Source organism: Elephas maximus, chromosome 14 (genome assembly GCF_024166365.1).
Source record: "Elephas maximus indicus isolate mEleMax1 chromosome 14, mEleMax1 primary haplotype, whole genome shotgun sequence".
Classification (NCBI taxonomy): Eukaryota; Metazoa; Chordata; class Mammalia; order Proboscidea; family Elephantidae; genus Elephas; species Elephas maximus.
Genome location: NC_064832.1, coordinates 35370940 through 35395942, shown reverse-complemented (window position 1 = coordinate 35395942; position 25003 = coordinate 35370940). Strand labels below are relative to the sequence as shown.

General features: G+C 42.7%; 2 non-coding genes across 2 annotated transcripts; both read right to left on the bottom strand.

The window, feature by feature from the left end:
• Window positions 1–23564: 23564 nt before the first annotated feature.
• Window positions 23565–23636, bottom strand: TRNAE-UUC (transfer RNA glutamic acid (anticodon UUC)). Its single transcript has one exon. It is a non-coding gene; the product is annotated as a tRNA-Glu (tRNA).
• Window positions 23637–24720: 1084 nt separating this feature from the next.
• Window positions 24721–24792, bottom strand: TRNAE-UUC (transfer RNA glutamic acid (anticodon UUC)). Its single transcript has one exon. It is a non-coding gene; the product is annotated as a tRNA-Glu (tRNA).
• Window positions 24793–25003: the final 211 nt, after the last annotated feature.

Below are 25003 nucleotides of genomic sequence, written 5' to 3'. Positions count from 1 at the left end.
ATTTAAAATCTGAACTATAATGGCTTTCCCTCACTGCCACATTGGTTTCTTTAACTGCCTTTCCATTTTCTTCCTTGTGATTTTTTTGTGATATTATAGATAGGATGGAAACCCTAGTGGTGTAGCAGTTAAGAGCCTACAGCTGCTAACCAAAATGTTGGCAGTTCGAATCCAGCAGGCACTCCTTGGAAACTCTGTGGGGCAGTTCTACTCGGTCCTACAGGGTCGCTATGAGTCGGAATCCACTCGACAGCAACGGGCTTTTTTTTTTTTTTTTTTTAAATAGGGTTTCATTTAAAGCTTCACAACCTTCCCAGCTCCTTTTAGAGTCATCCTCAAATCCAAATCTCATAGAGATGAGAAGCTACCATTGAGTTGACTGACTCATGGCCAACTATTAAAACAGAACAAAACTGTTGCCCAGTCCTGCATCTTCCTCACAATCACCATAGTGTTTAAGTCCATTGTTGCAACTACTGTGCCAAACTATCTAACCGAGCGTCTCCCACAACCTCGCTGGCCCTCAACTTCACTGAACGTTATGTCCTCCTACAACAGTTGGCCCCCCTGATGATGTGTCCAACGCAAGTGAGTCAGTGTTCTGCTGTGATCCATAACGTTTTCATCAGCTAATTCTCCAGGCCTTTTTTCCTAGCCTGTTGCAGTCTGGAAGCTCTGCTGAAACCTGTCCACCACTGGTGACCCTACAGGTATTTGAAATACTAGTGACTTGGCTTCCAGCATCACAGCAATATGCAAACCACTACAGCATGACAAACTGACAGACGAGTGGTAGCCAAATTCCATACACCCACCTATATTCCAGGTTACCAACTTGGAAAATCAGAAAGCTGTCTTAAATCCAGATCAAAACTATCTCTCTCAGATTGGTCTCAAGTAAGGATCAGTTTAGCCCATGAAATCTTTCCTATTTGATGGCGACCCCGGAGGAACTATATGGAAACCATCGGAGCCAGTATTTACTTGAGGGTCTCGTACAGTAGCTCAGAGCTTCAGTGGCTATTTCTCTTGGTACTTCTCACAAGAAAGTCAGGAGGCCAGGGACTGATTACCTTATAAGCAAGGTAAGCACAAGTAAGCTGGGGCTTACTTGTGCTTACTTCCTAACCTGTAGTGAACAATTTCATGTAAAACCATGTGGAACTGTTCCCTATAGATTAGGAAGTAAGCCTGTGCTTACCTTGCTCATAAAAAAAAAGGGATTGTAAATTTGAAAAGAGGCTTTGACTCTGTAAGAAGGTGCTATGGGGTTGGAAGAGAGACAGATGCCAGCCATACCTAGAAGCAGAATCTTTGATGCGGGGAAAAAATGTGAAATTGTTCACTACCATATGACCCAGCAATTCCACTCCTAGATATATACCCAAAAGACTTGGAAACAGAGACTCAAACAGATCCTTGTACACCAGTGTTCCGTGCAGCACTATTCACAATAGCCAAAAGGTAGAAACAGCCTAAATGCCTAACAACAGATGAATGGATAAACAAATTGTGATGCATACATACCATGGAATAATACTCAGTCAGCAGGAGAAATGAACCCTTGATACATGCTACAGCATGAATGGATCTTGGAGACATTATGCAGGGTGAAATAAGTCAATCATGAAAGGGCAAGTACTGTATGAGCGGACTTATATAAAAAGATGAGAATAGGCAAATGTATAGAGACCAACATATACTAGTGGTTACCAGTGGCAGGAGACGGGAGGGTGACTGCTTATGGAGTACTGAGTTTCATTTTACAGTGATGGAAAAATCACCTTAAGAGCACAACCAGTTATTTTAAGTACTGTCAATAAGTAGTAAACCTGTAAAAAGTTGAACTCTCAAAAGTTCTGTGATAGATATATTTACAATAACAACTACTTATGCACAACCAGACACCTCATAGGATGTGGCTTCTTGGTTTGGAGGTTTAGGGTCATGTTTTCATGGGACATCCCAGTTAATTGGCCTAATAGTGTGTTTAGTGCTTCTGTTCTACCTCCTAGTTCATTGCATAGTACCTGGGGTCTTAAAAGTTTGCAAGTGGTCATCCAAAGTACAACAATGGGTCTCTATTCTCCTGGAGCAGCAGAGGAAGGAGAGTCAGGAATAAACCCAGTGCCATAGAGTTGATTCCAACTCCTAGCAACCCTACAGGACAAAGTAGAACTGCCAATAGGGTTTCTGAGGCTGTAAATCTTTACAGAAGCCGTCTACCACATCTTTCTCCCTCAGAGCACCTGGTGATTTCGAACCATCGACCTTTTGGTTAGCAGCCAAGCGTTTTAACCACCAGGGCTCCTCCGAGTCAGGCATAGGAGGAGGAAATAGAATAGGGGGAGGAAATGGAAAGTGTGGCTAATTACAATGAACAACCGCCCCCGTTGCCATAAGACCAGAAGGACTGGATGGTGCCCAGCTACGATCAATAAACATTTCGATCAAAGATTCTATAGAAGAATCCTGATCAAAAGGGGGAAAAAGCAAAACAGAATTTCAAATTCTGGAGCCATAGAGGCTAGACGAACCCCTGAAACTATTGCCCTGAGATAAACCTTAAGCCAAAGACATCCCCTGAAGTCTTCTTAAAACCAAATAGTAGTTTAGCTTAACTAGTAAGTAAAAAAATGTCTGCATTGAGCATTATCTTCTCTTAAGAACTATCTACATGGGATCAAATTGACAATAACAACTCAAAAGACTAGACAGAACCTTTGGGGGCAATGAGTATATGTTAATACGCGAGGCACAACTCGGAAAAGAAAGGTAAGAATGGTTGCACAACTTGAAGAACATAATCAATGTCACTGAAGTGTACATGTAGAAACTGTTGTACTGGTGTATGTTCTGCTGTGTATATTCTCAACAACAACAAAAAATAAAATAAATTATTATTTTTTAAAGGCATAGTCAAGACACCATGCTGACTTAAGAAGTGGAAAAAAAAAAAAAAAAAGAAACATATAAGAGGAGCAGCCCATTTAAAGAAGGTGGTCCTGGAACAAAGAATGGAAGTACAATAGAGCCACAGCCCTGCCCTCAGCCTCCCAACCTCCACAGTGCGAGCAGCAGCGCCTTTCTTCAGAGCGAGTTATGAGGACTCCCGTGAGGGCGTGCGTGTGTTTTCAAACAAAGACACAGGAGCTGTTTTTTTACTGCGCAAGAACAAGTCTCTTTTCTTTTTCAGTCCCCCCCCCCCCCCTTTTTTTTTTGGCCTTCTTTATTCAAACTACCCTTCTTCCATAGTCATTACCAAATGTCACCAAATCTCCTGTGTCTGACAGATACAGCTATTGTTTGCTTGAGACACAGGTTCATTTCTATGCTGGAATATGACACATCTTAGAAACAGCAAATCAAGAAGCATTCTGAAAAATAAACACTGGCAAGAAAAAAAAAGGTAACTTTGTATTGTCCAAAACACTAAACCGGGAAACTCTATCATTTTGCCTTGTTGCAGTCAGAACCATCCATCAACTTCATCTTTCTCATTCTGAGTAGTTTTCTAAAATGTGTGCCCCTTTAAGTTCTGGAAATCGAAGTCTGAGGTTTTTGTTGTTGTTTTGGTCATGTGTTTAAAACTGTTTAAGGATTTCTTGGAGTTAAGAAAGTATGCCCTTTTTTTTTTTTTGGTCTTATGGAAATGTTGACCCGTCAGGATTTACTTAAATCCTCCTTGGTTATGGGCCTCCAAAGACAAAGCCATATCCATGGCAACCACAGGCCGCCAGGCAGAAGGGAGAACACATCCCAGACACAGAGCATAATAGGTCTGTTTACTGAGGACTAAGATCTTGAAAGCACTACTGTACATCACGACTCCCAGTGCTCAGGGCAGGACTCCAGGCTGTCCTCATCCCCCAAACATGGCAATCTATATTAAGAGCCACATCAGAGAGAGAGGGAGTCCCTGGATACTACAAGCAACTAACCCACTCAGCTGCTAATCAAAAGATCGGAGGTTCTAGTACACCCAGAGGTGCCTCAGAAGAAAGGCTCGGCCATCAACTCCTAACAAATCAGCCATTGGAAGCCCTGTGGAACACAGGGCTACTCTGACACAGGTAAGGTCGCCATGAATCAGCGTTGACGCAACAGCAGCTGAGTTGATTGGAAAGGGAGAAGAGCCCTTTCCCAGCCCTCGGATGCTCCTCCTCCAGAGGGTGAGGGACGTGCCACTTCTCCCAAGATTGTGGCTGACACTGCCAGAAATAACTGGCCAAAATGAGAGTGAGGCTGGGAAGAGGGCAAGGCATGGGGGAACTGATGGAGGGTCTTCCCCCACCGCGGCTCCATGTCAGGAGCTACCGAAACAGCTTCTGCTGAGGCGAGGGGCCAAGGATAGGCCCCCAGGCCATAAGATGCCCAGATAGCAGCCCCTTCCAGAGCCACCTTCACAACCAAGTGTTTTGTAATTTACCCTTTGGCCCCTTCTTGCACCACCAAGTGTAATTTGATCAGTTTTCCACATGCCAATAAAAACTTGGTAAACATGGAGCCGTGGAGATTGTCTGACTCCCCGAAGCTAGTGCCCTAAAACAATCTTTAAACTTTAAACCAAAAATATCCCCAAAGTCTTCTTAAAACCAAATAATGGTTTAGTTTAACTTGTAAAGAATGTTTGCCTTGAGCATTGTGCTCTTTTAAGAACTATCTATATGGGATCAAATTGACAACAGCAACTCGAAAGATGAGATAGGAGCCTTAGGGGGTAGTGATTTTATGATAATGGTGGAGGAACAACCTGGAAAAGGAGGGTGAGAATGGTTGCACAACTCAAAAGAATGTAATCCACGTCACCGAAATGTACATGTAAAAACTTGAATTGGTGTATGTTTTTGCTGTGTGTTCTCAACAGCAACAAAATAATTTTTGTTTTTTGTACTTTGGATGAAAGTTTACAGCCTAAGCTAACCTCTCGTACAAAATTTTATACATATATTGTCATGTGACACTCACTGCAATCCCTACAATGTGACTGCACACTGCCCCTTTCCACCCTGGGTTTCCCATGTGCATCGAACCAGCTCCTTTCCTTTTCTGCCTTCTCATCCTGCCTCTGGACAGGGACCACCCATTTGGTCTTGTGTATCTGCTTGAACTAAGAACATACTCTCCGCGAGTATTATTTTATGTTTTATAGTCCAGTCTAATCTGTGTCTGAGAAGTGGTCTTTGGGAATAGTTTCAGTTCCGGGTTAACGTGGCATCCGGGGACTGTGGCTTCGGGGGTTCCTCCAGTCTCAGACCATTAAGTGTGGCCTTTTTATGTGAGTTTGAGTTCTCTTCCACACTTTTCTCCTGCTCCTTCAGGGACTCTCTGTTGTGTTCCCTGTCAGGGCAGTCATTGGTGGTAGCTGGGCACCATCTAGTTCTTCTTGCCTCAGATTGATGGAGTGCCTGACTTATGTGGCCCTTTTGTCTCTTGGGCTAATATTTTCCATGTGCCTTTAGCGTTCTTCATTCTCCTTTGCTCCAAGTGGGTTGGGACCAATTAATGCATCTTAGGTGGCCCCGTGCAAGCTTTTAAGATGGCAGACACCACTCACCTAAGTGGGATGCAGAACATCTTCTTAATAAACTTTGCAAACAAAGCCCCTGAATGGTGCAAAACAGTTAAAGGCTCGACTATTAGCCAAAAGGCTGGCAGTTTGAACGCACTCAGAGGCACCTCAGAAGACATGCCTAGCGATCTGCTTCTGAAGGTTCACAGCCTTGAAAACTCTGTGGAGTAGTTCTACTCTGCCCACATGGGGTTGCCAGGAGTCAGAACTGACTCGACAGCAGCTGACCAGGACACACAAACCCCACAACGCGCCCCCCACTGACACCTGTCCGCCCAGAAAGGAAGTGAGCTCATCAGAGAAAAGACCAGAATGGAAAACACTCTGGCTCAACGTGCTTTTTTCTTAAAACACACCAGAGCCATCCGTGGGAAGATTTCAGGTGCCCGGGTCTGGGAGGTGGGTGCCACAGAAGGTGAGAACGGCGAGGGACCAGCAAACCAATCGACATGTGTCATCTCCCGAGAGTCTCCCAGTAAATGAGAAAGGCCATTGATATGGTGGTCAAGGGGAGAAACTAGGTCCTTCCTTTGTATCTCTTGGTTTGTATCTGTTTTCTATGTCTGACTTATACATACATATTTGTTTGGATAAAAAAAGTTCCAGTAGTTGCCAGCCTCCCCCCCACCCCCACCGCTGACTCACGGTGACCTCATGGGTGTCATGGGAGAACTGAGTTCCTTAGGGTTTTCAATGGCTGATTTTTCGGATGTAGATCACCAGGCCTTTCTGCCAAGGCACCACTGGATGGATTTGAACAGCCAACATTTTTGGTAGTAGCAGAGTGCAAACCATTTGCGCTACCAGGGACTTTCCAGCAGTTAAAACAGTTTGAAAATCACAGCTCCAGAATAAGGTAAAAGGAACAAGAGGACAAAGGCAGAGGTGGAAGGGAAGGTTAAGAATATTGAAGTGCCTTCTGGGCACCACGCACCCTATAACATTAGTTTATGTAATCATTTTCATATTGACCTCATTAGGCAGGCATTGCATTTCCAATTGTTTTTCAGATGAAGAAACTGGATTTGCAGAAGATACAGAATGTCCTCCAAGGTGACAGGTTGGCAGAGACGAACCCAAGTTGTGCGTCCAACCTGAAGCTGCTCCCCAAGGCTATCTGATTCACCCCCAGCTTTATTTCTCTAAAACACCAGTCGCTGCTTTCATATGATTACAAAGGACAAAATAAAGAAAGGTAACGTGGTCTGGGACAGCTTTGCCAAGAAATTCGAATTTTTTGAGGGCTTACTAATGTTACAGCAGGCTCCAAGGGGAAGCAGTCACTGTGTCTAAATTGTTGCCGCCAGATTTATTCTGAGTTCTAAAAGCTCCGTGCTGAAAAGTGGGGCTCTATTTCACATCATCAGTGCCTGGGGTGCTCTCTGTTTTGGATCCCAGGGCTCTGGAGATGTGGAGGCTGCTCCATTTTCACCATTACAGAGAGGGAACTTCGTAGAATTGCTGGGCAATGGAGCCAGCTCTCTACATACAGGGAGTTTTCCACAGTGTCGTGCCAAGAAGGGAGCCTGAGCTCAGGTTACGGGGCAAAGTGAAAAGGATTTGCAAAGGGTTCCATTCAGAGCCATGTGCTGGGCAACCGCCTGCAATGTGGAACCAGCTTTTGTGCTCAAAGAGGCTAGTGGAAGTAGCCAAGAGTCTCTGACAAGACCTGCTGACTTTTTAGAAAATTGCAGCAGGTTGGGAAGCTCGTAGGAGGTGGTTGGGTCTGGCTGGCGTGGCCAGGGCAGTTAGGACCAGCGAAGTAACGATGTCCCCGTGCAAACGCCTGCGGCTCGGCATCTGGTCATTTCGATCACTTTACTCATCAGTGGGTGATAGCCAAAGCAGAAGTTGGAGAGTGAATTCATGGCACAAGTTAAAGAATTGTACACTGGCTGCACACTTGATCACCCAGAACGTCCCCAAAGGTTGCTGAATTTGTTTCACCCAACTCAGCATTAGGAGAGAGAAGTAAGCGATTGGTGGTGAAGAAAGGACAGAGAACACAGGTCTCTACACTGGAATTCAGCCACAATGCCAAGAACATGTACCTCCACCTCTTTCATTTAAAACAACACAGACGCACACCCAGCTCTGGCAGTACCCCTTTCTCCCACACACACACAAAAAAAATTCGAGAAAATACAACTGTTTCTTCTTTCTGAGGTTGGAGCAGTGGAACTCCAGGTATTCTCTTCCAGATTCTTTGCATCCTGTCTCTGCCTACTGTTGCTGTTTGTTAAGTGCCGTTGAGTCAGTTCTGACTCATAGCGACCCTATAGGACAGAGCAGAACTGCCTCATGGGGTTTTCTAGGCTGTGATCTTTACACGAGCAGATTATCAGGTCTTTCTCTCAAGGAGCTGCTGATGGAGTCCCAACTGCTGACCTTTCTGTTAGCAGCCAGGCGCTTAACCATGGCAGCAACAGGGCTCCTTCTCTGCCCTCTACTCCCAACAGATACCCTCAATTCACCACTGAGATAACTTTACCTCGTCTCATGTGTATGTTGGCAAATTGTTATAGCCTGTATAGTGAATCTACACAGTCCTTAGGCTTCTTATGCTTGTCGTTCTTGTGTTTAACTTTGTATTTTGAAATAATCTTAGACTCACAAGAAGTTGGTAAACATTTACATTTTGGTAATAATTTATCTGAGAAAAGAACTACACTCTCATCTGCTATGTCCCCCTTGCCTATAGGGCTCTTTGTCCTATGGGGGACACAATCTCAGGAAAAGAGTAATTGAATTGAATAGGAGTCTGGAAATTATGAACTTGAATTCTTGGGGTCTAACCTTGTTTTTTTTTTTAACCTTGTTTTTTTTTTTTAACCTTGTTGGATGCTGTCTTAGTTTTTTAACCTTGTTTTTTTTTTTTAACCTTGTTTTTTTGTTTTTTTTTTTAACCTTGTTGGATGCTGTCTTAGTTATCTAGTGCTGCTACAACAAAAATTCCACAAGGGGACAGCTTTATCAAAGAGAAATTTATTCTCTCACAGTTTAGGAGGCTAAAAGTCCGAATTCAGGGCATCAGCTGTAGGTGAAGACTTTCTCTCTTTATTGGCTCTGGGGGAAGGTACTTGTCATCAGTCTTCCCCTGGTCTAGGAGCTTCCCAGCTCAAAGATCCCAGTCCAAAGGACGCGCTTTGCCCTTGGTCTTCTTGCTTGGTGGTAATGAGTTCCCTCTTCTCTCTGCTCACTTCTCTCTTGTATGTCTCAAAAGAGATTGACTCAAGATACAACCTAACCCTGTAGATTGTGTCCTGCCTTATTAACATAATTGCCTGTAATCCTGCCTCATTAACTTCTTAGGGGTTTGGATTTACAACACATAGGTAATTACATCAGATCACAAAATGGAGGGCAATGAGCAATACTGGGAATCATGGCCTAGCCAAATTGACACACATTTTTGAAAGACACAATTCAATCCATAACAGATGCACAATAATTATACACATCTAATTATATAGAAATCATATCCTGAGAAGATCGTGTTTAAAAGGTAGAACTTCCAAGATAATGAGCTCTCTCTAAATGTCCAAGCTTTTCATTATGTTTTTATCATTGCTGAGCCTAACATGGAATGAGTTTCATTTTCTTTTTTTAATTATTTTATTTGTCGTATCTGACATTGGCCCCTTTCCAGCTTGTGAAAGTACTAATTGCTGCTCTAAGATTTAAATAAGAACTCATATTACTGTGATTCTCAATACAAAAATTTGTTTTGATAAATCTCCCCAGGGTCTCCCGCACTGGGCTGAGGAATAGCTGATCATATGCACACACACTTAGATTTTCATTTGAAAAGAAGAGTAAGGAAAGGCAGCACTCTGACAAGGGGGAAGTTACCCAAATGAAAAGGACCTAAGGGGAACAAGTCTATGCGCTTTTAAAAGTCTTTAAACTCTATAGAAGAGCTGCTAGTGAATAATTAAAAGAGAATCTCGGTTTATTCAAAGGCAGTCAGTGCAACTAAAATGGCATTTCCTGCACGGGGCCCAGGGCACCCAGATTTTGTTCAGGGGGAGCTGAGGATGTTGTGTGATACACTAGTGTGGAGCCTTGTCCATTCTCGGCCAGCCCTGCTCCTACGGGGTCAGCCCAGCAACCCATGTCTAAAGGGTGAGGGCAACTAAAGGCTAACAAAAGAGTGGAGGTCTCTGAACTGCTGGGCTGAGGGCTGTGGGGACCATGGTCTCAGGGAACATCCAGCTCAACTGGCATAACAAAGTTTATAAAGAAAATGTTCTACATTCCAATTTGGTGAGAAGCGTCTTGGGTCTTAAAAGCCTGTGAGCAGCCATCTAGGATACTCCACTGGTCTCACCCCTTCAAGAGTAAGGAAGAATGAAGAAAACTAAAGACACGAGGGAAAGATTTGTCCAAAGGACTAATGAACCACATCTACTATGGCCTCCACCAGACTGAGTCCAGTACAACTAGATGGTGCTCGGCTACCACCTCTGACTGCTCTGACAGGGATCACAATAGAGGGTCCCAGACAGAACTGGAGAAAAATGTAGAACAAAATTCTAACTCACAAAGAAAGACCAGACCTGCTAGCCTGACAGAGACTGGAGAAACCCTGAGGGTGTGGTCCCCAGACACCCTTTCATCTCAGTAATAATGTCACTCCTGAGGTTCACCCTTCAGCCAAAGATTGAACAGGCCCATGGAACAAAACAAGACTAAAGGGGCGCGCCAGCCCTGGGGCAGAGACTAGAAGGCAGGAGGGAACAGGAAAGCTGGTAATAGGGAACCCAGGATTGAGAAGGGAGAGTGTTGACATGTCGTGGGGTTGTTAACCAGTGTCATACAACAATGTGTGTACTGTTTGATGAGAAACTAGTTTGTTCTGTAAACCTTCATCTAAAGTACAATTTAAAAAAAAAAAAAGTAAGAGTGGGGAGGTCTCTGAAATATCCTAGTGTGTGAGGGTAACTGAGAGTGTACTCCAGGAGCCTTCATACCATGCAATACACAGAATCCCTAGCTGTATGGTTTTTTTTTTTTTAATCCTCATTATAAAAGTAATTCATCTTAGGGTCCTCTAGTGAAACAGAACAAATCATTTTATGTGTGTGTATGTATTTGTATGCATATACTATGTATATATATAAAAAAAAAAATTTTTTTTTTTTTTTTATTTTAAGGAATTGACTCACCAATTTGCCTGGCAAATTCAAAATCTGTAGGTCAGGCAACGGGGTGGCGACTCCTCAAGGCTTGTGCCCCAAGATCCATGGGTCAGGTGACAGGAAGAGTGCAGAATGAGGGAGTTCTGGCAAAATGTCTATTTATAGTTTGGAAGCAGAATACTCCATCGAGAAACCTCCCTTTTTGTTCTTAACTAATCGATTAAGGCCCACCCACATTATGGAAGGTCATCCGCTTTACGTAAGGCCAACTAATTATTCTCAGGTAAACACTCCATCCTCCATCCATCAGTTTGTCATAGTATGGTGGCTTGCATGTTGCTGTAATGCTGGAAGCTATACCATGGTAGACAGGTTTCAACGAAACTTCCAGACTAAAACAGACTAGGAAGAAAGGCCTGGTGATCTACGTCCCAAAAATTAGCTAATGAAAATCCTATGGATAACAACAGAATATTGTTCAATATAATGCTGAGAGATGAGCCCCCTAGGATAGAAGGCACTCGTGACGATGGCACAGGACTGGGCAATGTTTTGTTCTGTTATACACAAGGTCACAATGAGTCGGAGCTCACTCTGTGGTAACTAACAACAACAAACTAACAGCAACTAGACTAGTGTTTGATCAAACAATTGGGCGCCATACCCTAGCCAAGCTGACCCGTAAAATTAACATCACTCAACTATAGACTCATTTCAAAAAAGTTGAAAAATACAAAATGTAAGAGAAAAATAAAATCACCTGTAATTCTACCGTCCAGAAATAGCCACTGCTAACATTTTGGTATATTACCTTCCTGATTTTATGTATGTGTGTGTTTACTTATATAAAAAACCCATTGCCGTCGAGTCAATTCCGACTCACAGTGACCCTACAGGACAGAATAGAACTGCCCCATAGAGTTTCCAAGGAGCACCTGGTGGATTCGAACTGCCGATCTTTTGGTTAGCAGTCGTAGCACATAACCACTATGCCACCAGGGATTCCTTTACTTATATAAAAACACACCCATATCAACATATATAATATATATTTACTTACATAAGCATAGCATACAACACCAAGTTGGACCAAATTATACATACAGTTTGGGATCCTGCTTTTTTCCATGTCGTTAAATAATCTTGGAAAACAGGATATTTACTGACTGTATCATATTCCATCATACGGATGTACCATCATTTGTTCATTCATTCTTCTACAGGTAGTACCTGGGTTACGAATGTCCAATTTACGTACAACCAACCCCCATAAAGCCTATTTTATTAAAAATTTGAGGTGTGCACAATGGTTCATAAAAACAAACAGGCACTACTTTTCAACGCACATCAAAATATTGTTATTATTACTGTATTATTATGTTAAAGATGTTTTATTGTATCTGGAAGTGTTTCTTTAATGTTTTTTAATGCATAGAAAGGTATGCTATATACTATATACTAAGAGAAACATTTGACTGATGTTAGAAAGGAACTGTACCTAACTGTTCCCACTTATGTGCAAATATGACTTAAAAACAGGTTTAAGAACTGATCTCATTCATAATCCAGGGCCTGCCTATGTTGCAGGACATTTTTTTTGTTTCAAATATTTTTAATTATAAATGATGCTGTAAGGAAAAACATCCTTACTCATAAACCATCTTTGCCCTTCTCTAATTATTCCTTTGATATGGAGTTCTAGACATGGAATAACAAGGTAAAAAGAATAAACATGTTTATAGCTATTGATCTATATTCTATACTAAACGCGGTTCCATGAACTGTGAACCAATCCACCTTCCCAGTGTGTTCCACAATCACACACACAGTGTTTTCACAAAATTGTGTGCCAGTCTAAGTGGGGCAAACAGTTGTCGCTCAACTACTAGCTCAGCTGCTAATCGAAATGTTGGTGGTTCAAATCCACCCATCAGTACCATGGAAGAAAGGCCTGGTGATCTATAAGATTTTTTTAAACCCTTTGATCGCCAGACCTTTCTTCTGCAGCACCACTGGGTGGGTTTGAGCTGCCGACCTTCAGGTTTGTAGCTGAGTACAAACCATTTGTTCCACCAGGGACCTCTTAATTACGGCCATTAAAAACCTTATGGAGAACAGTTCTACTCTGACACAGTGAGGTTGCCATGAGTCAGACTCAGCAACGACACATGTGGTTTTTGGTTTTTCACGAAATTATTATGAGCTCACAGTCTTCAACTGATTCCACACATACCGGTAATATGGCAAGAATCAGAAGGGATTGGAGAATTTTCCCGGCTCTATTAACCTTTTTTTTTTTTTTATTAACCAGAACTTATTTTTTAAAAATCGTCTAACACACACCCCAGAACCACTCCTAGTTCATACAGTACCTTTGCACAAATTAGAAAAAGTTGACTGCCATCTGTCAAAAAAATTACTGTAATAAATGTCAAATCCATGACGACTGCGGAGCAAATGGAGGCCCTGGAGTTGTGCAGTGCACGTTGGTACTGTTTAGACTTCTGCCGCTGCAGGCCTAGAGATTTCTGCCCAGAAGTCCCTGTTTCTTTCACCGCATGCCAGACACACGCCCCAGAGCCTCTCCACCTGCCTGTACACATTGGTTGTCTCTCCTCCCTCCTCCCCACCACCCGCTGCATGGGAGCGCCAGAGCACTGTTCCAGCAGAAAACCCCTCAGCCTTCGGTTTGCCTGAGAATCACAAGTGTCTGTAGGTGTCTGCTTTCACAGGTGTTCTAGCCTGTATTTCCTGCTCTCCTGGGTTGCTCCATTTAGCTGTCCCAGCAGTGCCTCAGATTTGTCAGAGGAGACAAATCTCATTCTCTCTGCCCCACTTCTGGTCTCTCTGGGGATGCTTATCATCTTGGGGTTGTCAGTAGATCATCCCTTACCTTCTTACCCCACCGCAAGCTGTTGCCAAATTCTGATGATTAATCCTTCAGGTCCCTCAGTGCCGCGCTCACTCCGCCTCCCGTGAATCCATTAACCCAATCAGGACATTAAGGCGCGCAGGTTATGGAAAAATACGGAGAACTGTCAAGTTCAAGTTTCCACCTCGGATCTGATGCTTACAAAATCTCCTGCCTTCCTCCACACCGTCCTGTCTCTCCCCATCCTCCTGTTCTCGCTACTAAAGTTTAGAAAGGGAAGACGGCATAGGGTGGAGATGGGCCCAGAAGTTAAGAACTAAATGGTGGGGGTCACTGCCTTTGTCAAATAACCAGTCACTGGAAGTCGATCCTGCTTCTTGGCGGCCCCGTGTGTGTCAGAGTAGAACTGCACTTCCTAGGGTTCTCAAAGGCCGATTTTTCAGAAAAAGATCGCCAGGGCTTTCATCCGAGGTACCTCTAGGTGGACTCAAACTTCCTGTTAGCAGCCCAGCAGGTTAACCGTTTGCACTGCCCAGGGACTACGCCTTTGCCAACTAAACCCCAAATCCAAACCCGTTGCCAAAAAGTGGAGTCTGACTTATAGTGACCCTATAGGACAGGGTAGAACTGCCCCATAGAGTTTCCAAGGAGCGCCTGGTGGATTCAAACTGCCGACCTCTTGGTTAGCAGCTGTAGCACTTAACCACTATGCCACTTTGCCAGAAAGATTGCTGAATTTATATACGATCAGGGTGTCAGGGTAGAAGACGAAGCGACTGGACAGGCTCCCGGTGTTGGGCTAATGTAGCTAAAACTTGTGGGAGGGGTTCCCTGATAATGGAGGTGAACTCCCCAGCTCCACTGTCAAAGGAAGCAATTCCAGAGAAAATTCCAACAGGCCCCCATTTTCTGCATGCAGCAGCAGGAGTCGTCCAACTCCATACCTCCACTTCTGACTTCCAGTAGAATTTCCAATGTTTGAGTGTCATCCCTAAACTAAGGGCATTCTGACAGGCACAACTCCAGCAGCCGTGCCTCCGACACACCCGCAGGACCTGCGGTTTCCTTTTTAAGATTCAGAGCATATCTTCGCGCGGCAGCCTGCCAAACCGTAGAGGCATGAGGGAAAACAGCCCCTCGGGCCATCCTTACTCTCTTTTTAGAACTGCCCCTCAGAAAGTCTGGAGAAAAGGTGGGGAGAGCCTGGAGACAGCATTTCTAAGATTTTCCTTGAGCTGCTGCCCAGACCACCTAATTATCCTTTTGGCAAACAGTTGTGGCAATAACCAATCCTTTCTCTTCCATCTCCATTAAGAATTAAAAAACAGTAGCCTTGAGTCGATTCTTCCTCTTGGCGGCCTCATCTGTGTCAGAGTAGAACTGTGCTCTGTAGGGTTTTCAGCAGCCAGTATGTCACAAGTAGATCTAACACTCTTCTTCCTAGGCACCTCTGGGTGAACTGGAACCTCCAACCTGTCAGTTAGCAGCCAAGCCTGTTAACTGTTGGTGCCACCCAAGGACTCCCATTGAGAATTAAACTAGAAGATATGAACTTAAAGCAAAGTATGACATGATCTAGGCTGGCCCACATGAAAACCCTCTTTGTGACCAAGTTGTCAAATTCTGAAAATGAAGTTATGGAATCCTTCTCAAGAGACCTGGTAAAACATTCTCATCTTCCTACCAAAGCATGGTTGGTGCTGACCACGAGCAGAGAACCAGGCTAGAAGACTCTCAGAGGCTCTGGAGCCCAGGGATTCTTACCCTGGGGATGGAACTCAATCTCCAGAGGTTTCTCATCCCATTTAGAATAAAATCCAAACTTGTCACTCTGTTTCTTCTCTGTGTATGAGAGTGTGTGTGTGACTCCCCCTCTAAAACATAAATCTAGATCAGTGCCAGCACACAGTAGGCACACGATAAATGTTTGCTGCATAAATAAAGTGCCCAAATTGGAAAAATATGAAGTATCTATTTTGACAGAAAAAGTTTATCTGTCTTAATTTTTTTTAATTATTTCTTTAATTGAGATATAATTCACAAATATCTGCCAGAAGTTCAAGTCAGATTCAGAAGAGGACGTGGAACAAGGGATATCACTGCTGATGTTAGATGGATCCTGGCTGAAAGCAGAGAATACCTGTGCTTTATTGACTATGCAAAGGCATTTGACTGTGTGGATCATAACAAATTATGGATAAAATTGAAAAGAATGGGAATTCCAGAGCATTTAATTGTCCTCATGAGGAACCCGTACATAGACCAAGAGGCAGTCATTCGAAGAGAACAATGGTTTAAAGTCAGGAAAGTTATGCGTAAGGGTTGTATCATTTCACCATACCTGTTTAGTGTGTATGCTGAGCAAAAAATCTGAGAATCTGGACTATATGAAGAAGAACAGGGACTCTGGATTGGAGGAAGATTCATTAATAACCTGTGATATACAGATGACACAACCTCGCTTGCTGAAAGTGAAGAAGACTTGCAACATTTACTGGTGAAGATCAAAGACTAGAGCCTTTAGTATGGATTACACCTCAACATAAAACAAAAATCATCACAGTTGGGCTTGTAAGCAACATCATGATAAATGGAAGAAAAACTGAAGTTGTCAAGGTTTTCATTTTACTTGGACCCACAATCAGTACCCATGAAAGCGGCAATCAAAAAATCAAATGACGTATTGATTGGGCAAATCTGCTGCAAAAGACCTCGTTAAAGTGTTAAAAAACAAAAATAAAAATGTTACCTTGAGGACTAAGGGGGGCCTGACCCAAGACATGGGATTTTCATTCACTTCATATGCATACAAAGCCCAGACAATGAATAAAGAAGGCCAAAGAAGAATTGGTACATTTGAATTATGGTGTTGATGAAGAATAGTGAATATACCATAGACTGCCAGAAGAATGAACACATCTGTCTTGGAAGAAATCCAGCCAGAATGCTCCTTAGAAGCAAGGATGGCAGGATTTTGTCTCATGTATTCTGGACAAGTTATCAGGAGGGACCCGTTCCTGGAGAAGGACATCATGCTTGGCAAAGTAGAGGGTCAGCGAAAGAGAGGAAGACTTTCAAGGAGAGGGATTGATGCAGCGGCTGCAACGATGGGCTCAAGCATAGCAACGACTGTGGGGATGGCAAAGGACCGGGCAGTGTTTCATTCTGTTGTGCATAGGGTCACTGTGAGTCGGAGGCAACTTGACCACACTTAGCAACATCAATAACATAATTCACATACCATAAAATTAAGCATTTTACAATTTAGTACAATTCAGTGGTTTCTAGTATAACTAACGAGGTTGTGCAACATCACCACTATCTAATTTCTCCAACTTAATTTTATCCCCTTAGATGAATAGCATTCTTCAACAGTAAATATTTTGCCATGGGACTTTGAAACAAAACAAAGCCTCATGGTCATGTTTCAGTTTCAGAGAGAAAGCATGTCCTATCCAGGGCAATATGTAACTAAGGCTACAGATGAGGGTGCTGCCTATTAAAATCACGCCCCAGTTAGGTCCACGTTGAGTTTAGTGGCCATAGTTTCATAGTCAGAGGACTTGAAGGAAATTCCAGAACGTACCTAGTCTCTTCCCCAAACAAGATTGATATCATGCCCACCCAAGCCAACCTTATCACCAGCTCCGATCATCTAAGTATTGCAGACAGAGGAGGATGTTATTTGTATAATACGCAGAAAATTATAATGATGATGATAAAAAGGCTAGAAAGAAATATACCACAAAGACATGGGTAATTTTTCATTTCTTCTTTATATTTTTATATTTAGTGGACACTGTTGAGTTCCTAATGGATGCTTCCTAAGCATCCATTCACTTCCTTGTATATTCTGAAAAGAACCCTGATTTTGCTGACAAATCCATTCATCCCTTCTCTTCCCTCATGGTTCAGGAAATTGACCACAATTTCAGTCCTGGGGTGGACCCTCATTAGACTAAACCAGTCAGAATAATCCCATCCCCTTTCCCAGTGACTGTTTCAGGATTGAGGTAGTGGGTGCAAATGAGCCAACAGACAGGAGGGAAGTCTGGAAAGTTCCCTCTTTGCTATTTTGGGAGCACATTTCTCTCTCCTGCTCCTAGTGGTTACAGAACCAGAACAGCATTGCCATGATCATGGTGGAGGCCATCCTCCGCCCACAAGGAGACTGGCCCTAGGACAAAGTCGGCACTTAACAGAAGAGCAGAGAGATGGGCATTTCTCAGCCACTCGATCAACCAACTCTGAAGACACCTCACATCTGGACTTACCCTTACGTGAGCTAAATATCCTTACTTTTTTTACTCATTCGAGTCCAATTGCTACAATGAACTTTACAAATTTTCCACAATGGGCAAGTATTACTTTTTTTGATCAGGAAAACATAGTAACTTTTTAATAAATAAATCCATCCATTGCACGAAGAAGGAGTCACTCTTTTCCATATGGAATTGGGCATGAGACATTGGGGCAAGAAGAACTTCCAGAACTCATCCATTCCTCCTTCATCTACACCACCCAAGGCCTAGTCATCCGTGTCAGGAAAGGCCGCATGCTCCATGAGGGTTAATTTTAAAATGTCACAGTACTTACAGAAGTACTCTGAGCTGTGGTGTTCTCAGGTACCTATGTTTGCTTACCTATCATCCCTTAATCACCATTCACCACCCCAGGCTGTGATGATGAAATAACCTCTTTATTTTCCTTTCTGAGATAAATACAACCAAACCAATTCCTCTATCCCTGAGGATAGACCCTAAGGGCCTGACCTGGAGCTTTAGTATATCTGGTATCTCAGATGGCTCTTTAAAACTGTCTTCCTTTCCGCCTTCCTTTCCTCTCTGGGCTGGGGGCGCAGACTGGGTTTAAAATGGAAACCACACTCTGGGAGGGCAGAAAGCTCTCCATAATCATCTTTCATTTCCTGGACTCCCCGCACTTGGCATGGTGTCTGGTTCATAATGGACTCTCAATAAATATTTGTTGGAAAAATGCATGTTAACTTGTACTTTATTTACTGTTATGGAATGAATTGTGTCCCCCCAAAATATGTGTTGGGATCTTAAATCTTTATACCTATGGATGTAATCCTATGTGGGAACAGAGTTTTCTTTGTTATGTTAATGAGGCTGTATCCTATAGGGTGTGATTTAAGCTGGTGGTGCCCAGATCCACTGCCATGTGGAAGCAGCTGGTCCATAGTAAATGAGAAATAATCTGACAGAGAGGGAAGACTCTCTTAACTTCTGTTCATAACGCCGGGGAGGAATGCGACCTCACCTGAGCCCCATGCCCTTCCTGTGGCTGAAACATGCGGGGTATTTTGATGGGCAGCCTCCATTAGAGCCACATGGTTCACTACAGATTAGGAAGTAAGCACAAGTAAGCCTCTGCTTACTGCACTTACCTGAGGCTCTTGTGAGAAGTACCAAGAGAAATAGCCACTGAGGCTCTGAGCTACTATATGAGACCCTCAAGGAAATATTGACTTCAATGGTTTCCGTATAGTTCCTCCAGGGTCACCACCAAATAGGATAGATTTCATGGGCTAGACTGACAGAGACAGAGCTCCCTTGAGAACACTGATCTTGGAAAATCAGAAAGCCTTTTTTTAATCCAGATCAAAACGGTCTCTCTCAGGTCTGGTGCCCAGATCCACTGCCATGTGGAAGCAGCTGGTCCATAAAATAAAATAAAATAAAATAAAAAACAGGTGAGAAATAATCTGACAGAGAGAGAGCACGTGTGTGAGAATGCTGGTCTGGTTACCCCTAGGGCCAGCCACACCACTCCACTTCCCACAGTTTGATTGTATAAGCCAACAGTTCTCCCTCCGGCCTGAACTAGTTCCAATGGTTTTCTGTCACTTGGAACCGAAAGCGTTCCAATTAATACAGTCTTTGTCCTGCTCACATATTCCTTCAGCACATGTTTACTCTGTGCTGGGCACTGGCCTTGGAGCTCATGCTCTGGTGGGGCCATGGTAAGTGTGGTGAGCTCAATGAGAAGTGCACAGCAAGGCATTTCACCACCGTTAGGAGGTCAGGAGAGGCTTTTTGGAGGAAATGACTTCCAAGATAAGGATCCCTGGTGGCACATTTGTTAAGCACTCTGCTGCTAAGGGAAAGGTGGCAGTTGGTACCTACCAGCCTCTCGGCAGGAGAAAGATAGGGCTGTCTGCTTCCCTAACTATTACAGCCTTGGAAACCCTACGGGGCAGTTCTATTCTACCCCATAGGGTCGCTGTGAGTCGGAATCCACTCAACGGAAATGGTTTGGTTTGGGGTTTCACTTCTAAGACCTAAATTTAGAAAAGGGATAAATACCAGAAAAGTGGTACTCAAGATGCTAAGAGGAATGTTAAAAATCATATGAAGCCAGTAATAGAAACTGATTGAAGTTTATTTAGTATACAATTTACAATTCGGGGTGACATTTCCACTAGAGATAGAGAATCAAAAATGTTGTGAAGGTAAATAAGAGAGCCTCCAAAAATTCTTAAACTCCATCTTAATCGACATTGCCATGGACACAGGCCGGGGCGGGGGATAACAGTGTTTACATAAAAACAATTTACCCTAAAACACAGCATCCAGTCTGACCCTGAAGTTTCTGTTTCTCCGAACTAGCTGCACATAGATAATTCTTCAAAAAAGCCCAATGCCCAAGACAAAACGGTCTTCCTTAAGCTGCTTCCTAGGCTCTTGTTTGACTCAAAGGTGACTTTAGGAACCAGTTGGAGCCCTGGTGGTGCACACTGTCATGAACTCTGAGGGATTCTGCATGAAGATCACTCTATGTCACCCACGTTGGTATTTAGTCATATAGATTTTTATGTATGTTCTCTCAGAGACATATGCTGCATGCAAAAATATCCTAAATAATTGTAACATTAAAACTTCATATTAATTCAGGAAGGGGATGGCCGATAAGAGTTTTAAGTCACCCACATTGTAAAGCTGAGTAACTTGGAAAAACACTGAATACTTGGAAAATCACTGGAACAAATCATCAAAAAATCAATTTGCAAACACCTAGAAGACCACAGGGTACTGGGTAATCATCCCACATAGCTTTGTGAAAAACACATCTTATCAGATGAATCTAATTTCCTCTTGTCACAGAGTGAGAGGCATGGTGGATGGGGGAAGCAGTCAAGGTAATCTATCCTGCTTTAAGGTAGTTTTGGATTTGGCACCTTGTTATGTCCTCATTAAGAAAATGTCGGTAAGACTATTGCTGTCTGGCAGGGACACGTTCAGACAGAAGTTCGGGGCTCAGCTTCATGCAAATAGACAACTGAAACTCAGTATGTGCAAAAGTGACCTCATCCTCCTTCCCAAATCTCCTCTGCCTGCATTCTTTTGTTGTTGTTGCTGTTCTTTCAATATCATCCAGGTGCTCCTTTTGCAAGTTACTTCAGCTAAGCTAGAAAAGAATGTCAGCCTTGAGCATTGTGCTCTTTCAAGATCTATCTGTGTGAATTTATGTTAATGGAGGCATGTGATGGATTGAACTGTGTCCCTCAGAAATACGTGTTGTAAATCCTAACTACTATATCTCTGGTGGAAAGCATGGTGGTGTAGTTAGTGGTTAAGAGCTATGTCTGCTAACCAACAGGTCAGTAGTTCAAATCCACCAGTCATTCCTTGGAAGCCCTATGGGGCAGTTCTACTTTGTCCTATAGGGTTGCTATGAGTCAGAATTGCCTCAAAGGTAATAGGTTTGGTTTTTTTTTTTTTTTTTTTTTTGCTTGTGTTTTTGATATCTATGGTGGAGAATCCACTTGAGGGCAACGGGTTTGGGGTTTTTTTGTTTGTCTTTATACCTGTGGTTGGAACCCTGGTGGTGTAGTGGTTAAGAGCTCGGCTACTGACCAAAAGGTTGGCAGTTCAAATGCACCAGCCGCTCCTTGGAGACTCTATGGGGCAGTTCTACCCTGTCCTATAGGGTCACTATGAGTTGGAATCAACTGGAAGGCAATGGGTTTGGTTTTGGCTTTATACCTGTGGTTGTAATCTCATCTGGGAATGGGCTTTCTACTTTATGTTAATGAACAGAATTAGAGTAGGATGTGCCTTAAGTCTATCTCTTTAGAGATATTAAACAATTAAAAAGAAATTGTAATTGAGCAAGCATAGATGGGGAAGCTAGATGCCATGCCACATGAAGATCACCAAGGAGCAGAGGAATAGAAGTTAAAGAGACAAGGATCGTCCCCCAGAGCCGATAGAAAGAGAAAGACTTCGCCTATAGCAGGGGCTCTGAATTCTCCTAAACTGGGAGAAAACAAATTTCTGTTTGTTAAAGCCACCCATTTGTGGTATTTCTGTTCTAGCAGAGCTAGGTAGCTAAGACAGAGAGGAACAACAGATGGTGAGAATGGTTGTACAACTCAAAGAATGTAATCAATGTCACTGAATTGGACATATAGAAACTGTTGAATTGGTGTCTGTTTTGCTATGTATATTCTCAACAACGGTAACAAAATAAATGTTTTTTTAAAAAGTAGCGGGGCCTATTAGAGTATTTGAATCAAAATGCATTCGTAATTTGAAGAGAGAACGGTTTGAGATTCAATTTGCAGCAAAAAATCTATTTTATGAAAATAAGCCATGAATAATTACTAAGACAAGTAGATTTCCCACCTTCATGTCAATGGATCTCACCTGCCACATACAAGCAAGTTTTAAAACAAACAGAAAAGAAAGAGAGGAAAAAATGAAATAAATTTGTTTATGAAAGGCAGGACACATCTGGATTTCCCAAAATTTTTTTTCGATACAGCAGTGTAGTGATGAAGAGTAAGAACTCTCAAGTCAGGGCCAGGTTGAACTTCCAGCCATACCATCTGACCAGCTCTGACTTTAGGTTGCTGCTTCACCTCTCTCAAGCTCATCTGTAAAATGGAGATAGCACTGGATGTCTTCTGTTTGCCGGTCTAGACTCATTCTCACCCCCTCCTATTGTCCCCTGTGGTGCTGAACTTTATGGACTATGTCAGCAAGCTCCCTGTCTCCTGGCTTCCAGCTGGGTTTAGGCAACAAAAGGCACAGGAAATAGGCAGAAGGTAACAGTTCCCAGCTGAAGTCCACAGCTCCTGAGTAGCAGCTCTATCCATTCAATGCCCTCCCTCCCCTTGTCACTTTAGGCTCAGGAAAAAAAAAAAAAAAAGTGCATCATCTCTTGTAGATTTCCATAAATTCAAAATCAACCGTAAATAGCCTCTTTATTAAAACTCTCTGCTAAGAATATGTCACTTACCTTGAAAACATCATGCTGAGTGAAATAAGTCAGCCACAAAAGGACAAATATTGTATGATCCCACTTATATGAAATATCTAGAACAGACAAATGTATACAGACCTAAAGCTTATTCAAGGTTACCAGGGGCAGGCAGGAGGGAGGGAGAAACGGGGACCCACTTATTAGGAGACACTGAGCTTCTCTTAAGGGTGATGGAAAAAGTTGGAAACAGATAATGGTGAGTGATGGCTGCACAGCATGAAGAATACAACTAATATTACTAAATTGTACATGTGAAGAATGCTGAAATGCCAAATGTTTTGTTACACACATATTTTCCAGAATTAAAAAAAAAAAAAAAGAATATGTCACCCATTTTCTGTAGGCCCCTGAATGTTACAGAGATAATATTATGTAAAAATGACAAAATTGAAAAAATAAGTAAAGCATTTAGTATGGTTCATAATAGGTGCTCAATAAACATAACCTATATTATTCCTATTAGGATATTTATTTTTCTATGAATTCTGCTGCCCTTTGGTTCAATAAATACAAACTACCTACTGATTGATCAGCCTCTCCCTCAAACTCTTCGTTAATATTGAATAACCGTATCTTTAACTTCAGACTTTTCTCATGAAAGACGAGAAGTGGTTTTTTCTTGAACTGTTTTTTTCTTGTTAATGGAAGCCTAAATTAATCTTTCAAATTTATAAAACAACGGTGTTTTTTCCCACACCGGGAGTCGAACCCGGGCCGCCTGGGTGAAAACCAGGAATCCTAACCGCTAGACCATGTGGGACACGCGAAAACCGTGAGCAAGCTTTATTTTTTTGTCTCCAAAGAGAGCCCAAAGACTTAAAAAAAAAAAATTGAGTACATTTCAAACAGAAACCCTTGAAACAAAGTCATATGGAAGCCAAGTCATCTTCACAGTCACTCCTCAGTGTTAATAGCAGTCTGGGACCAAATTGGCGAAGCTTCAAAGACTTCAATGCTAGTGGAAAATAAGTGTCGCTTTTTTTTTCTAAACGCCTTGAGGATTTTCCTAATGGCAAATATTTGGAGAAGTAAACAGGTTTTAACAGATGATGCACTTATTTAGGTAACACTTGGAAGCTGTCCTGTCACACATCAATACTAAGATTTCTAATTCTATTTGAACATACCATCAATTCTTTAAGTTTTTTGTTTTGTTTTTTAACAGAATGTGTCCAATAATGTTAGGAAGTGAGAAGAAAAGTGTTGTATTTTGCCCTTGCTTTCCTCTTCATTATTTGTCACAACATAAATTTCTTCCTCCCCACCTCTTTCGCCCCTAGACAGCTGGTTTAGTGAGCTCTTCGAATAGCAAACGCACGGATTGTGCACTGAACTACACTGACTTTAATAACAAATCTTTTCTGGCAATCCTGCTGTCCTCAAGGACCCACAGGCTTTCAATCCTGCTGTCTTCTAGAAAGTGGCTTTAGACAGCTTAAAAACCCCTCTAAGGTCCTAAAATTCGTCTTTTCTTTCAAAGAAGAGCATTTTTTTAGTCATTTGGTTTACATTTACAGTAGGAGGAGAAAATACAGCAGAAAAACCAGCTGGAGCACGAATCTTAGCACAGGACGGGTTGGTTCCACGCTTTCCTTCATCTCAGATTTCTCACTTTATTTCAAATGGTCCCTCTACCTTACAGTTAACTTCTCTCTCCCTTTCGCGTTGCTCTACCGGAGGGACCGGGGTTTGGGTATACATTCTCCCTCACACTGTCTCTTGCGGTAGACCCTAATCCTCTTCAACCTCAGCGTTCCCTGTCTGCTTCTGAAATAAGATTATACTTTTTTCTAAACATAGTTTTTCCTTGTTAAAGGATGCCTAAATTATAAAATTTGGTGGCGTTCCCACACCGGGAGTCGAACCCGGGCCGCCTGGGTGAAAACCAGGAATCCTAACCGCTAGACCATGTGGGAGACGACGAACACCAGGGCGAGCTTGAGCAACTTAAGTCAGAACCGTCGACTTCCGCCCTCCTCGCTTCGTTGGTTCTTCGGTATCACAGCTGCTTCTGCGCCTGCGTAGATTTCGGACCGCGCTCTACTCTTTCTCTCCTAGAGGAGAGTCTTTGAATCTGTTTTCTTTCTACACTCGTTCTCTTTGCGACCTCATCTCGTCCCCTCGTTC